The sequence below is a fragment of the Haliotis rubra genome, unplaced genomic scaffold (assembly GCF_003918875.1).
Source record: "Haliotis rubra isolate DU_JTF1 unplaced genomic scaffold, ASM391887v1 Scf402, whole genome shotgun sequence".
Lineage (NCBI taxonomy): Eukaryota > Metazoa > Mollusca > Gastropoda > Lepetellida > Haliotidae > Haliotis > Haliotis rubra.
The window spans coordinates 519,589-536,119 of NW_025767083.1; positions in this window are offsets into that span (position 1 = coordinate 519,589).

Genomic DNA, 16,531 nt, shown 5'->3' on the forward strand with positions numbered 1-16,531 from the left:
ATAGGTCTCCAAGTGTGAATGTTATTTGAATGCTTATGTATGTGTTGATTGTTGAATATGTAACACTGAAATACGCTGGATAAGAACGACTGTATATCTATGTAGAAAACAAGTTGAACATAGGTAGTGGGCAGTTATACAGCCGTGAGTGGCTACGCTTGTCCACGCGTCCGTAGTTAGGGCAACGGCAGGTACTGTTTTGAGTACTGATATTTTGTTCTCCTTGCAAATTTCATACGACTTTATGAGGTAGTTGTGAATTGTCGTGGTACATGGGACCTGGTAATTTGGGTTCAATGGTTCACAGAAAGCCCTGACTCACCCCCCCCCCCCCTTTTAACAAGGCTTAATGGTCGTATATCCTTAACGTACATAAGCATTGCTTTTTGCGTAATACCTTCATACCATTTCCTGTCAACAGGCTTGCGACTTTTGATATCAAAATTACCAAACTGCCCCAGCGTTGCGTGCTGAGCTTGTTTTCTGTCTACAGTGCTTATTTGCGGGTGCTTGCAGGACAAATGCTTGCGCATTGAACTTCTTGCACTACCTGCGTAACTAAGAGAAACGCCACAAAGACGGCATTCCGTATTTTGGCCACTAAATCAAGATCAAAATGCGTCCAGACATTGCATCTTTTTCTCACGATCATCCATCTTGATTGCTGAGACGTTTAGAGTTATCTCCCCTGCGAGTCCTAGAGGCCCTTCAATTGGTCTCGAGTCCTGCTTTACCCGACTCGGCCCCGAGTACCCGAGTACCCGAGTACGTGAGAGCCCTAAAACAGAGACTGGAATGATTTCGTTACTTCATAAAGCTCCACAGAATCGAAGATGACAGACTGCTTCATGGCGTTTTAAACTAAAGTAAACGAAGAAAAGAGTCCTTTTTTAACACTGTTTTAAAGATATGTAAATCTCTCAACATACATGATGTCATTTGTTCACGAGGCACAGTTAAACAGGTTACATCTACGATATTTAAAGAACTCAAGAAAATTGACGAATCCTGCTGGTTTGCAGAACTGTGGAACGATATAAGAAACCCGCAAAATGGAAATAAACTTCGTCACTACCGTTTGATTAAAAAATATTTGGTACCTGAATTATATGTTCAAACGATTATGTTAAGACAGCTAAGAAAATACACTGCAAGATTAAGATGCGGAAGCCTCCCCCTATATATAGAAACAGGCCGACACACCAGACCCCCCACCCCTTTAGAGTTAAGACTTTGGAAATTTTGTACAGATGTTGAAACTGAAGTTCATTTTATCTCTGAAGGTAAATTTCATGATGTGCTGCGTAATAACCTTAGTCTTTACCTTTACCATGCTGAGGGGCCTACAGATCTCTTTATCATATTGTTAACTGAAACTAACCCCAAAAATATTAAATGCATTTGTACTGTAATTAGAACCATGTATTTTAGACGTCAATTTTTTTCTGTGATTTTATAAGAGTGTCACATAGCCAAAAAATGTATGGTTGTTAAGATTTTTTACTTATGCTATAATCATGATTTTATATTGTGACACTTTAATAAATTATTCTGTCTGTCTGTCTGTCTGTCTGTCTGTCTGTCTGTCTGTCTGTCTACAAGCTGATTGTTAAATACACTAGACGCCAAAAGAAACGTTACCCCCTACCTTTATGAATTACTGAAAAATTATCAAAGATATTTTAGAAGGTTTTAGTTTACAAGAAAGCTTAACAACACAGTTTTATACAAACCATAAAAAAAAATTCTCAAATGCATTCATATTTGGGTGGAGAGTTAAATTGTCCTATTTTCGTCCATGACAAAATAAACCAATAATAGTGATTTGATGTCCAAAAGAAAAGTCACCATTTTTCAACTATTAAAACAAGAAACAACTGTTGTAGAGTGTGTAGAATTGTAAACTAATCATTGCTATGATTTCAGTCCTTTAAATCATTTCTTCTGATTTGCATGAGTGAAAACAAGTACCACGTGACTTTGATATTGTGAAAACAAATTCAGGAACATCTAAAATTATCTTTGTTAACATTTTTGCTTGCAAAGTAACATTTTTCCATTTTCTGTTTACACATAGCAATATCAATCGCCAAAACGCAGAAATATTCAAGCAGTATTTCACATGTAGAACGATTTTATAGGGTATGAAGAGAGCCTAGATGTAATATACAAGTACAAGATGTATACAATTATTAACAGCTGAAGAGAGAGAAAGAGCCATTGGGATGGGGCAGATGGGGGTCGACATACAATGCTGTTGCCAACGCCCTCGAATGTCACCGTATCACGGTTATCAGACTTATTCAGGGCTTCAGACAGACTGGGATCACCGTAGACAGACCAAGAAGTGGACGTCCACGCATCACAACGCCAGCTGAAGATAGGTACTTCCGTCATAAAGGAAGGAGGGTAACGGTTTTTTTGGCGTTTAGTGTATATAGCTCACCCCACGCTCTGACAAGACAACAGACAACAAGCATGAACAGCCAATGGCTGTGACTAATGTTATCATCTGGGAGGGTAAGAATTCGGTTTATCCTCATTTTGCCACCACCGTGAAATGGAGTACCAGCAACTGTGTATATACAAGCACAGGGGTCATGTCCAAATTACTCACAGCAGCAAGTGGGTGAACTGAACTCAGGCTTAATGAGCATCCATGATAATGTTAACGGTGCTCACTTGTGAATGTCGAGTTCATTCCTAACAGTTGGGGGCGGTGGGGTAGCCTAGTGGTTAAAGCGTTGGCTCGTCACGCCATAGACCCGGGTTCGATTCCCCACATGGGTACAATGTGTGAAGCCAATTTCTGGTGTCCCCCCGCCGTGATGTTGCTGGAATATTGCTAAAAGCGGCGTAAAACCAAACTCAGTCAGTCCTAACAGTCGGGGTGGCCGTAGTCTAATACTACAAGGTTTTACGTATAGAGTTAAGAGAACGCGAGGTGCCAGCATTACTGTACTGCTACATGCCCAGCACGACCTCATCACAACCCAGAACCATGGACACAACCATCCTCCAGACCAGGCCAACATGAAGACGCCAGTGGAGTATGCCGATTCTGTACCTCACCTTATTGGACTTTAATTGTTTATAATTGTGGAAGTGTGTAATCTGTGTAATAAATTCCTTAATATTCTTATCTTGTACTGTATTAAAATTTCATGTAATTTGTGTAAATGCATTAAAAACGTGTGCAAAGTTTGTGCAATTTCATAATAATACTTAAGACACTGTTGTGTTGATATTGTGCAAAGTTTCATAATACTTTCTAAAATACTTGAGACGACCCCCTGCCACCTTCTATTGTTCTTCCCATCAACATACATGACTGCTTCGCCACCCTTAACAATAGGGTGGTGGCAAAACGAGGAGACCCCAAGAATTCACCTCTCAAGAGACCAAGTAACCTCAGCTTGGGGTAATTTGGAAAACATGAGCACTGGGAGCCTCTAAGGGATATCCTCTGGGCAATGAGGATCGGAAAATGAGGCATAAATAAATTTATAACAATAAAAACCGAGTCTTACACAATATAGTTGCTAACCTACTCTACATTGGCAAAATCGCCCATCAGACTACTTAAGCATCAAACAGGCAACGACACCATTTCACCGGCACTCCGTCCCTCAGAACCATCCCAAATTCACGCGCCTAAAGGAGTGATCTACAAGATAAACTGTGAATGGGGTTACTCTTATATAGGTGAAACCTCCTGTCCCCTAGACACCCGCATAGACAAGAGCATAAAAAATCAACAGCCAAGGCGACAGAATCAGCGAAATCAGCCCTCTCAAATCACCAACCAATATCCTCCATCTGTCTGATCCAGTTTGACAAAGTTGAATTACTATTCACCAAGAATGAGGACTTCACGAAAAGAAAATTTTGGAAGCCATCGAAATCCCCCCTTTGATCAACAGAGATGGAACCACATTCCATCAGCCCCAGAAGAGTTAATTAGCCTAAAGACTCTATCAATTAGCGACATATCAGCAAGCTTTTACTATATATCCCTCCTGTTTATTGGCTTCATGGCTCGTGTCATTTGTTGTCACTTCCCACCATGCCAGTTGTGTACCATTTGTTATCCACTACATGCTTTTAATGTTAATCACTTGGTCGTAGTCACTTTTATCTTTTAATGTAAATATCGACACGAAAACGTCGCCCTATGCAATAACCAGAAGTTGCTATACATAAAGTTGTTCTCACAAACGCCTTGTCACCTGATCAAACGTTTAGGCAATTCTGTAAAGTTTTGGTATCCAGGGGTTACTAGAAATAATGGGTACAGAATATAACATAACTATATTTAGCTCAGTATCACCGGAAGTCAATCAGTACAAATTCAAAATCGACCTTAAATATATACTTACTGGTGAAACTACGTTTGACCTGACTACCTAGTACCAGCACGTGTATAGTGTCCCCCGCCGTGATATTGCTGGAATATCGCTAAAAGCGGCGTAAAACAAAACTCACTACCTCACCCAGTATTTCACTCACCAAGTAACACTTTTGTTGTTCGAAAGGGTCACGTGTCATATACCCGGCGCACGGACGTCGGAGAGGACGACTGGCGCTTGCTGGCTGGGACTGTCAAAAGACCAGGAGAAAAATCAGAACTGTATTTTCTAAAATATGGAAAGAAACACAAATAGTAGTGTCACTACTAAATCAATACGGGGAGATACAGCCGAACCGAGAAGAAAGGACCCGGGCCTAGGCGATCATCGGACAGTCAGGACCGTTTGCCTTTTTGTACGACCTGTTTTCAGCCACCATCGTGGTAGCCCTTTAATTGGAATCGACTATCCTCAATTCCTACAATTACTGACATTCCCCCCGGGCAGGCTGCCAAACATCTACTTAGCGTGGATAAAGCATGTGTGAGATAGTTCTTTCACGCAAGTATACAAATATTGACTCATCGATCAGGAAATCAATCGCCAGCACTAACCACATTAATTATTCAAAACTGTGATCAATGTTTTGAAATTGACAAGAAAATTATTTTTTAACTGTTAAATCCTACTGTTACTTACACAAGAACTTGAGCATACTTAACACTAGGTTACTATGACAACTAATCCTCAAAACATGTACACAAATGAACTGTATGACGACTCAGTTATTAAGAAAATGGTTCTCCGAGTACTTTCATGTAGTTCCTGTCAATGTTGCCAAACTGAATTTACTGTTTGAATGGGAATATTTGTTAGGTTGATTTGTTCTTTAACATTCACAATCCGCAACCGTCCTGCAATATGACGAGAGACAGTACATAATCGAATTCAAACAATCCGGTGATAGAAAAGGAATCATGAAATGTGTCACCGAGCATGCTCCTTTAACGCGTCTCAGACGACCGTACTTTGAGAAGCACGGTATCAGATGTCCTCAGCCACCTGTGTTGGTCCTACCGTGGGAAATCCGTATTGCATAGGTGCCCGGTTAACAACGTTCATCGTAAGAGGCAACCAGTGGATCGGGTGGCCAGGCATGGTGACACTGTGAAGGTGTGGATCGAGCACAGTATTGCCTGTATTCGATTACAAGCATGTGCCGCAGACATATTGCTGCAATACTGCAGTTGATAGCGTTACACAAGAAACAAGCACACAATCTTACAAAATAACTGACCGCCTCCGTGGTGTAGTGGTTAGAGCGTCCGCCCGGAGTGCGGAAGGTCGCGGGTTCGATCCCCGACTGCGTCATACCAAAAGACGTTAAAATATGGTACTTGTTGGTCCCTGCCTGGCGCTCGGCATTAATGGGTACAACAAGGACTGGTCGGCTCGGAGTCAGTATAATGTGTCTGAGTGGGGTATTCATGCTTCACTGCGGCATGGTATCATAGTGGGCTAGCACTATAAAACCAGCTTCAGTCTGGGCTAGTACAAGCAGCCGCACATACACATACACACGCATGCACGTCGTCATATTAGCGAAATATTCTCAAGCACGACGTTAAACCCAATTTCAAACAACCACCACAAAATAACTGGACGAGTAGAGACGAGGTGTAGGGTAATGCGTCTCCTGCCTTGAGATTTCTGATATCCTGCCTTGAGATTTCTGATATACGTGTTGGAAGCGTACTCCTGTTCCCCGTCCCAAGGAGGGTACAGACGATAAACGAAGAAATAAACTTTAGATGTGTTACTTTATGTCCCACCCATATAGAACAACGTGTATTGCTTGTGGACAAATCTGACGTGATAAGGAATGGATGCAGGCAAACTGAATTTATATAAGACGATAAGCATACTTCAGTATAATAATCACGAATCTCTCCTTGAGTTCAGTACATCGACAAAATGTGTCAACTAAAGAACATTACGTATCTCTGCTTGATTGTCCAGGAAGTTCGTCTTAAAACTATAGGTCTGAAAGCTGAAAATATTCTATGACAGCTGATCCTAGAAACTCATTTTATTAACATTTTAAAAAACTATAAATATCTATTGTTCGTAAGATGCATTTTAATATTCAACGTTTGTTTTAGATACATTAAATCATGTATTTTGAGACATTTGTTGTTTAGGAAGATAATTTGAAACGTTCGAAAAAAAAAATCAGAAGAGTACGAGTAGTAATTCCATCTTTATTTTATAATCATCAGGTAGTAATTTTTCTTGTTTAAACATCCTGACTGTTAATGGTTCAATTATGACAGAGAGAGACGTTAGCTGTTGCTGGTTGCATAGCCACGGCATTGATTATTAGGTGGTTCCAAGTGTTGTCTCCAGGCGATACACACTACATACAGACTGTTTACCATGTACATGTTTAACCCATGGGGAGATTATGGTTATTAGGTTAGGGCTTTTCTTGCTGGGTTTTGTATTCAAGGATGGAGACATAGCCGGGAGTATTTCGGTTATATGAGGGCGGTCTGTATTTAATCGAGTCGCGACCAGACAATCCAGTGATTGCCATCCTGGTCACCAATTTCACCAGATGGGGCACGAGACCATAACCTGGTTGTAGGCACTTTAGCTTAAAAACGGTGTAAGAATCTACACCGAATCGTGGTTCTATACAGTTCATACCGTTTGAAAGTATAATGGAACACTTGCTGGAACCAGCAAACATATTTTTGGTACGGATGACATGTCTTCATGTTTTACAGTGAAGTCAAACGTTGACAATACCTATGCGTGGGTCTGGCTGATTTCGTCTATTTAGGCTATATTAACCAAATGGTTGACATTATTCAAAATGCACCTATACCAAATTGAGTTATCATAGCAATGCAACAAGCAATAGCAATAAGTGTTATGGTATTTGGGGTCGTTGGTGGTAACATCCACCAACTGTTCAAGTTGGGCAGCCAGAGGGCGGTGGGGTAGCCTAATGGTTAAAGCGTTTGCTCGAGACGCCGAAGACCCGTGTTCGATTCCCCACATGGGTACAGTGAAGCCTATTCCTGGTGTCTAGTGATATTGCTGGAATATAGCAAAAGCAAACTCACTCACTCATTCACTGGGCAGACTGTGCATGCCACCTAAGTCGGAAATAATGGGTTCATTTCATTTTCTCGTTTTACATTTGTGCAATTCACCGATGCCAACATCACGCACTGACTTAACCCTTCAATCGAAACGTCTTCGAAATTGATCTGTTAAATATTTATCAAACGTAACATCACCAATGCAGAATTCATTTCGCCAAGCCTAGCTGGAGTGTGTTTTCTTTGGCAACAGGACAAAAGGACACTTATCGTAGCAGTGTGATCCTTACTCCGGTTCGTTTAAACACTCCCTGGGCGAGATGGGTTTGTGCAGTCCACTGTTAACTGGGCAGTGTTGCCTTCAGCCTATTGTATGGCTGTATTTCCCGCTGAATAATCCAGTAGTATTTATTGTTTTCCCAGGCCTTATATGATAGATGAAGTCACTTCTTATTGCAATATGCCTAATCCCCCTTGCTATATATTCTGAAAGGCACTCGTTAATTTTCAGCCTTAGTGTTTAGGCCTGGGAGTTGGTGTTTAGTAAATAATATTGTATAAATGGCCATCTTTATATATGGAATGTGAGTGGCAACTTCCTCAGTCTGTGCTGTCAGAGAAGGTCATCATTTCATGGTATATTTGTTGTGTATTGTTCAGAGGTGTATCTTAAATGTATCGGAACAGAGATGGCGACAGAAGGTGACAAGTTATGGATGTCAACTTTTTTATCATGAGGAACCTGACGTTTCGGAGTACATGTATAGGGCTGTCCACCACCAACAACAACTGACGTCAAAAGAATCTACAAGAAGCCATAGACATCAGAAGATCCCAACCAGCAATCAACCGTGACCAGGAACACACCCTCATCGTGCATGGGACTATTTTGATCTGTGCTGTCTTCCATAACCTCGCTATCCCATCGAAATCCGCCTTTGATCAACAGAGATGGAACCACATTCCATCAGCCCAAGAAGAGTTAATTAGGCTAAAGACTCTATCACTTAGCGACATATCAGCAAGCTTTTACTATATATCCCTCCTGTTTATTGGCTTCATGGCTCGTGCCATTTGTTGTCACTTCCCACCATGCCAGTTGTGTGTACCATTTGTTATCCACTACATGCTTTTTAATGTTAATCACTTGGTCGTAGTCACTTTTATCTTTTAATGTAAACATCGACACAAAACGTCGCCCTATGCAATAACCAGAAGTTGCTATACATAAAGTTGTTCTCACAAACGCCTTGTCACCTGATCAAACGTTTAGGCAATTCTGTAAAGTTTTGGTATCCAGGGTTTACTAGACATAATGGGTACAGAATATAACATAACTATATTTAGCTCAGTATCACCGGAAGTCAATCCAGTACAAATTCAAAATCGACCTTAAATATATACTTACTGGTGAAACTACGTTTGACCTGACTACCTAGTACCAGCACGTGTATAGTGTCCCCGCCGTGATATTGCTGGAATATCGCTAAAAGCGGCGTAAAACAAAACTCACTACCTCACCCAGTATTTCACTCACCAAGTAACACTTTTGTTGTTCGAAAGGGTCACGTGTCATATACCCGGCGCACGGACGTCGGAGAGGACGACTGGCGCTTGCTGGCTGGGACTGTCAAAGACCAGGAGAAAAATCAGAACTGTATTTTTTCTAAAATATGGAAAGAAACACAAATAGTAGTGTCACTACTAAATCAATACGGGGAGATACAGCCGAACCGAGAAGAAAGGACCGGGCCTAGGCGATCATCGGACAGTCAGGACCGTTTGCCTTTTTGTACGACCTGTTTTCAGCCACCATCGTGGTAGCCCTTTAATTGGAATCGACTATCCTCAATTCCTACAATTACTGACATTCCCCCCAGGCAGGCTGCCAAACATCTACTTAACGTGGATAAAGCATGTGTGAGATAGTTCTTTCACGCAAGTATACAAATATTGACTCATCGATCTGGAAATCAATCGCCAGCACTAACCACATTAATTATTCAAAACTGTGATCAATGTTTTGAAATTGACAAGAAAATTATTTTTTAACTGTTAAATCCTACTGTTACTTACACAAGAACTTGAGCATACTTAACACTAGGTTACTATGACAACTAATCCTCAAAACATGTACACAAATGAACTGTATGACGACTCAGTTATTAAGAAAATGGTTCTCCGAGTACTTTCATGTAGTTCCTGTCAATGTTGCCAAACTGAATTTACTGTTTGAATGGGAATATTTGTTAGGTTGATTTGTTCTTTAACATTCACAATCCACAATCTTCCTGCAATATGACGAGAGACAGTACATGATCGATCCAAACAATCCGGTGATAGAAAAGGAATCATGAAATGCGTCACCGAGCATGCTCCTTTAACGCGTCTCAGACGACCGTACTTTGAGAAGCACGGTATCAGATGTCCCTCTGACATAAACCCTACCCTGGTGGGACAGAAGGGCCAGGATAGCTCCTCAGCCACCTGTGTTGGTCCTACCGTGGGAAATCCGTATTGCACAGGTGCCCGGTTAACTACGCTCATCGTAAGAGGCAACTAGTGGATCGGGTGGCAGGCATGGTGACAGTGTGTAGGTGTGGAACGAGCACAGTATTGTCTGTATTCGATTACAAGCATGTGCCGCAGACATATTGCTGCAATACTGCAGAGGATAGCGTTACACAAGAAACAAGCACACAATCTTACAAAATAACTGACCGCCTCCGTGGTGTAGTGGTTAGAGCGTCCGCCCGGAGTGCGGAAGGTCGCGGGTTCGATCCCCGACTGCTTCATACCAAAAAGACGTTAAAATATGGTACTTGTTGGTCCCTGCCTGGCGCTCGGCATTAATGGGTACAACAAGGACTGGTCGGCTCGGAGTCAGTATAATGTGTCTGAGTGGGGTATTCATGCTTCACTGCGGCATGGTATCTCAGTGGGCTAGCACTATAAAACCAGCTTCAGTCTGGGCTAGTACAAGCAGCCGCACATACACATACACACGCATGCACGTCGTCATATTAGCGAAATATTCTCAAGCACGACGTTAAACCCAATTTCACAACCACCACAAAATAACTGGCTAGTAGAGACGAGTGTAGGGTACAAGGTGTGGGAGGGAAAGCATCTCCTGCCTTGAGATTTCTGATATACGTGCTGGAAGCGTACTCCTGTTCCCCGTCCCAAGGAGGGTACAGACGATAAACGAAGAAATAAACTTTAGATGTGTTACTTTATGTCCCACCCATATAGAACAACGTGTATTGCTTGTGGACAAATCTGACGTGATAAGGAATGGATGCAGGCAAACTGAATTTATATAAGACGATAAGCATACTTCAGTATAATAATCACGAATCTCTCCTTGAGTTCAGTACATCGACAAAATGTGTCAACTAAAGAACATTACGTATCTCTGCTTGATTGTCCAGGAAGTTCGTCTTAAAACTATAGGTCTGAAAGCTGAAAATATTCTATGACAGCTGATCCTAGAAACTCATTTTATTAACATTTTAAAAAACTATAAATATCTATTGTTCGTAAGATGCATTTTAATATTCAACGTTTGTTTTAGATACATTAAATCATGTATTTTGAGACATTTGTTGTTTAGGAAGATAATTTGAAACGTTCGGAAAAAAATCAGAAGAGTACGAGTAGTAATTCCATCTTTATTTTATAATCATCAGGTAGTAATTTTTTCTTGTTTAAACATCCTGACTGTTAATGGTTCAATTATGACAGAGAGAGACGTTAGCTGTTGCTGGTTGCATAGCCACGGCATTGATTATTAGGTGGTTCCAAGTGTTGTCTCCAGGCGATACACACTACATACAGACTGTTTACCATGTACATGTTTAACCCATGGGGAGATTATGGTTATTAGGTTAGGGCTTTTCTTGCTGGGTTTTGTATTCAAGGATGGAGACATAGCCGGGAGTATTTCGGTTATATGAGGGCGGTCTGTATTTAATCGAGTCGCGACCAGACAATCCAGTGATTGCCATCCTGGTCACCAATTTCACCAGATGGGGCACGAGACCATAACCTGGTTGTAGGCACTTTAGCTTAAAAACGGTGTAAGAATCTACACCGAATCGTGGTTCTATACAGTTCATACCGTTTGAAAGTATAATGGAACACTTGCTGGAACCAGCAAACATATTTTTGGTACGGATGACATGTCTTCATGTTTTACAGTGAAGTCAAACGTTGACAATACCTATGCGTGGGTCTGGCTGATTTCGTCTATTTAGGCTATATTAACCAAATGGTTGACATTATTCAAAATGCACCTATACCAAATTGAGTTATCATAGCAATGCAACAAGCAATAGCAATAAGTGTTATGGTATTTGGGGTCGTTGGTGGGAACATCCACCAACTGTTCAAGTTGGGCAGCCAGAGGGCGGTGGGGTAGCCTAGTGGTTAAAGCGTTTGCTCGTGACGCCGAAGACCCGTGTTCGATTCCCCACATGGGTACAGTGAAGCCTATTCCTGGTGTCTAGTGATATTGCTGGAATATAGCAAAAAGCAAACTCACTCACTCATTCACTGGGCAGACTGTGCATGCCACCTGAGTCGGATATAATGGGTTCATTTCAGTTTCTCGTTTTACATTTTTGCAATTCACCAATGCCAACATCACGCACTGACTTAACCCTTCAATCGAAACGTCTTCGAAATTGATCTGTTAAATATTTATCAAACGTAACATCACCAATGCAGAATTCATTTCGCCAAGCCTAGCTGGAGTGTGTTTTCTTTGGCAACAGGACAAAAGGACACTTACCGTAGCAGTGTGATCCTTACTCCGGTTCGTTTAAACACTCCCTGGGCGAGATGGGTTTGTGCAGTCCACTGTTAACTGGGCAGTGTTGCCTTCAGCCTATTGTATGGCTGTATTTCCCGCTGAATAATCCAGTAGTATTTATTGTTTTCCCAGGCCTTATATGATAGATGAAGTCACTTCTTATTGCAATATGCCTAATCCCCCTTGCTATATATTCTGAAAGGCACTCGTTAATTTTCAGCCTTAGTGTTTAGGCCTGGGAGTTAGTGTTTAGTAAATAATATTGTATAAATGGCCATCTTTATATATGAAATGTGAGTGGCAACTTCCTCAGTCTGTGCTGTCAGAGAAGGCCATCATCTCATGGTATATTTGTTGTGTATTGTTCAGAGGTGTATCTTAAATGTTTCGGAACAGAGATGGCGACAGAAGGTGACAATTTATGGATGTCAACTTTTTTATCATGAGGAACCTGACGTTTCGGAGTACATGTATAGGGCTGTCCACCACCAACAACAACTGACGTCAAAAGAATCTACAAGAAGCCATAGACATCAGAAGATCCCAACCAGCAATCAACCGTGACCAGGGAACACACCCTCATCGTGCATGGGACTATTTTGATCTGTGCTGTCTTCCATAACCTCGCTATCACCTATCAGTGTGGTTATCCCATTCATTACGTATCAATGCTTGATCACCTATTGGGACGATTTACGTCTGGATTGATTCTGGCTTCTACGAGTTCATCGCCATTACCATTAGTCTGCGTTAATTAACTACTGGCTTCCCTTGTTAAGTGCAAACCATTGTTATCTTATCACGGTGTTGTTTCACGTGCACATACATAGTTATCTGTTACCTAGTTTTACATTCACCTGATGAAGGAGTAAGGATATACTGACCGAAACGTCGTGCTGCCCCCACCGTCCGTTTCTCATAATAAAGAAGTTGACATCCAGAACATTTTCCCATGTTATCTGTATATTTGTCAATGCCGTTCAAAGACTTCAGAGATGGCAATGTTAACCTTCATTCGCCCAAGGAAAGGAATTAGTTTTAGTTGGACGTTATCCAGCACTCTGTTCATACCTAGTCGAATGTCCCCAAGATCAAACAGCGGTTTTCAAACGGTTAAATTGGCGGATACTTATCTTTGCAATGTGGTTGTAATGCTCACTCACTCACTCACTCGCTCACCGGGGAGGAATGTTGATATCATCTACGCTGTGTGAAAGGTTGCATGACGAGATGTGTAAGGTTCTGTAAGTTCGGACTGAGTGGCAGCAGGAACAATCGACCATACACGTAGAACGAACAGTTGATCGATAGACATGCGAAATCACACAAAACAGTTATTCATAAACAATTATTACCACCTCACCTACCTCATCGAAACTGAATACCTAACGTTCTAACTTTTGTTCTGCTAGTTCTTTGTGTTTTCCATTAAGGCGTCGACTTCATCAAATATATATATATACCCCAGACTATGGCTTTTACCGTCTGAACGACTTCCTGTGTCTCCCGCCGTTATATGGCTGGAATATTGCTGGAGCCAGCATGACGCCATACAGACATACTAACACACTGATAATGACGTAGGGTTTGAACTGAAAAGTGTGCGACTGACATGTCTGAGAGTTGGCATTAGTAAAAATGTCACGATAACCGAATAAATGCGTTATCGTATACAAATGTTCCTACAACTCCACATAGCAACTGATTGGTTCCGATATATCCCCAATAATATCAATACACACGGATGTTATTTGTTCGTATCATCTTCAAATCCGTTCAGGACGTATGGGTCTTAGATTTGGTATATTTCACGCTCTCTGCACAATGCCTCATAAGTTCGATCTACCGGGGACATTTAAAGATCAGTGGGTCTTCCTGTCAAAATTGAACCAAGGTAAATAACGAATACTTGTGTTGGTAACTTGGGAAACAAGGAGACGGCTTTAAGTTGACCTCCCACACCATATAGAATCCCTTCATTGAGATATTAGGGGGTAAATAGCACCACCACACCCCGACACACACCCACACACCCCTCGTCTCAACTGATGTACGAGTAAGACATTAATTCACAGTCCCTTTTCCCAAACGTCTCTGAGCTGTCAGGAACTGTCTTCGAGAAAGGCCATTTCTGTCTCAAGTATAGAAAACCTCGACACCACAGCATATCGTTATGAATTATCATCATTGCATATGTTGCATGTACTGCTGTTCTGTGTCTGTGTGTGTGTCTGAGTGTGTGTGTGTGTGTGAGTGTGTGTGTGTGTCTGAGTGTGTGTGTGTGTCTGTGTGTGTGTGTGTGTGTGTGTGTGTGTGTGTGTGTGTGTGTGCGTGCGTGCGTGTGTGCCTGTGTGTATGTCTGTGTGTCTATAGCCTTTTCTAGTACATGTTTGAGTTATGCACCTCCACGGGCTTTCCTACAACGTAAAGTTGGTACACCGCGTAGTTATTAGAAGACTGCGGAAAGCGGCTTTAACCTGACTGACTCACTCACTGTTGATTTGCCATGAAACTGGTCCCATGCATTCAAACAGATGTTGACAATATTTAGAAACTTCGTCAGTTATGAAGTTATCACGATAACTTGCCTTCTGAACAAGACTGCATCATGTGAGTGAGTGAGTGAGTGAGTGCTGACAACGCCTATCGTATATGGTTGCCCAAGCTGGTATGTACAACTATACAGGTGAACTACAGTGCCTGCAGCTGCCTGCTTTGTCCTATATGTCGATGTCATGGCCATGAGATTAGCATGCTGAAATGGAGGGCTGACAAAGACACAAAAGACAGCACTATTTATTCAGTGCAAGTCCACATCTCTGAGCACATACCCACACACAGTGTTATAATAAACGCATGAACTCGTGAAATTATGTTTGGTCGGGTAGTTCTGAACTAACAAAGCTTCGGTGGAATCATAACAACACAGATTGCTTGGCAAACAAGAAAATGCCTTCTATACAAGAATATAGAGTAGATTTATCGTTTACGTTGTCTGTGATAACTATATGATGCGTCATTATATTGTCATACCCATGTGGATGTTCCATACACACTGCACTTCCTCAGTGTCATGGAGTTTACACACTAAGGTGTTTGCTGATTGGGTTTTAGTTGTGTTTTGTATGGGCTTCTGTTTGCTGAGATAGAAGTTTCCGAATCGATGAGGAATACAGCGATTTGAGAAAGCTCACGTCTGATTAGCCCAAAGGAACCTCGCACCCTTCACTACCTTATCGGTCAAAGTTCGATCAGAATACACTTGACGAGACCTCCTGTGGGGTGGTTTTAGATCTTAACCCAGACCAAACTTGAAATGGTTTTAAGTCGGGGTGATGTCGTCGGGAGGATGGTGTCAGGGAGGGGATGAGTATTTTAATGACGATCGATGGCGGCACTTAGTAACAATGTCCATTGTCACAGCCATCATACCTGAACAACAGACTAAATCTATTCATCTCGCAATATCTAGTCCCGAGGTCAGAATATACGGCTGATGAGATTGACCAATCAGTATGGCGCCAAATGTGGCCAACAATCTCAGTCCTATACTAATATCAAAGTGATAGATAGACGATCTACATTTATGTTTGCTTTCAGAAATATGATTGATACCTGGCAATTACAAATCACGTGGAGCGTTGGGGTAACCTATTAGTTGAAGCGTTCGCCTCGTCACGCCGAAGCCCCGGGTTCGATGCCCAACATGTGTGCAATGTGTGAAGCCCATTTCTGGTGTCCCCCGCCGTGATATTGCTGGAATATTGCTACAAGCGGCGTAATATGCATACCGGAGTACGGCTTTATAGAACGCATTGGTATGTCAGTGTTAAGATATGTATACCGAAGTAAAGCTTTATAGAACACATTGGTATGTCTGTATTAAGATATGTAGGCCAGAGTAAGGCTTTATAGAGCACATTGGTATGTCTGTATTAAGATATGTAGGCCAGAGTAAAGCTTTATAGAGCACATTGGTATGTCTGTATTAAGATATGTAGGCCAGAGTAAGGCTTTATAGAGCACATTGGTATGTCTGTATTAAGATATGTAGGCCAGAGTAAGGCTTTATAGAACACATTGGTATGTCTGTGGGCTGTTTTCAACACGTTGGTACCTGTATGAGTGGAGATTGGGCTGTTTTCAACACGTTGGTACCTGTATGAGTGGAGATTGGGCTGTTTTCAACACGTTGGTAACTGTATGAGTGTAGATTGGGCTGTTTTCAACACGTTGGTACCTGTATGAGTGTAGAT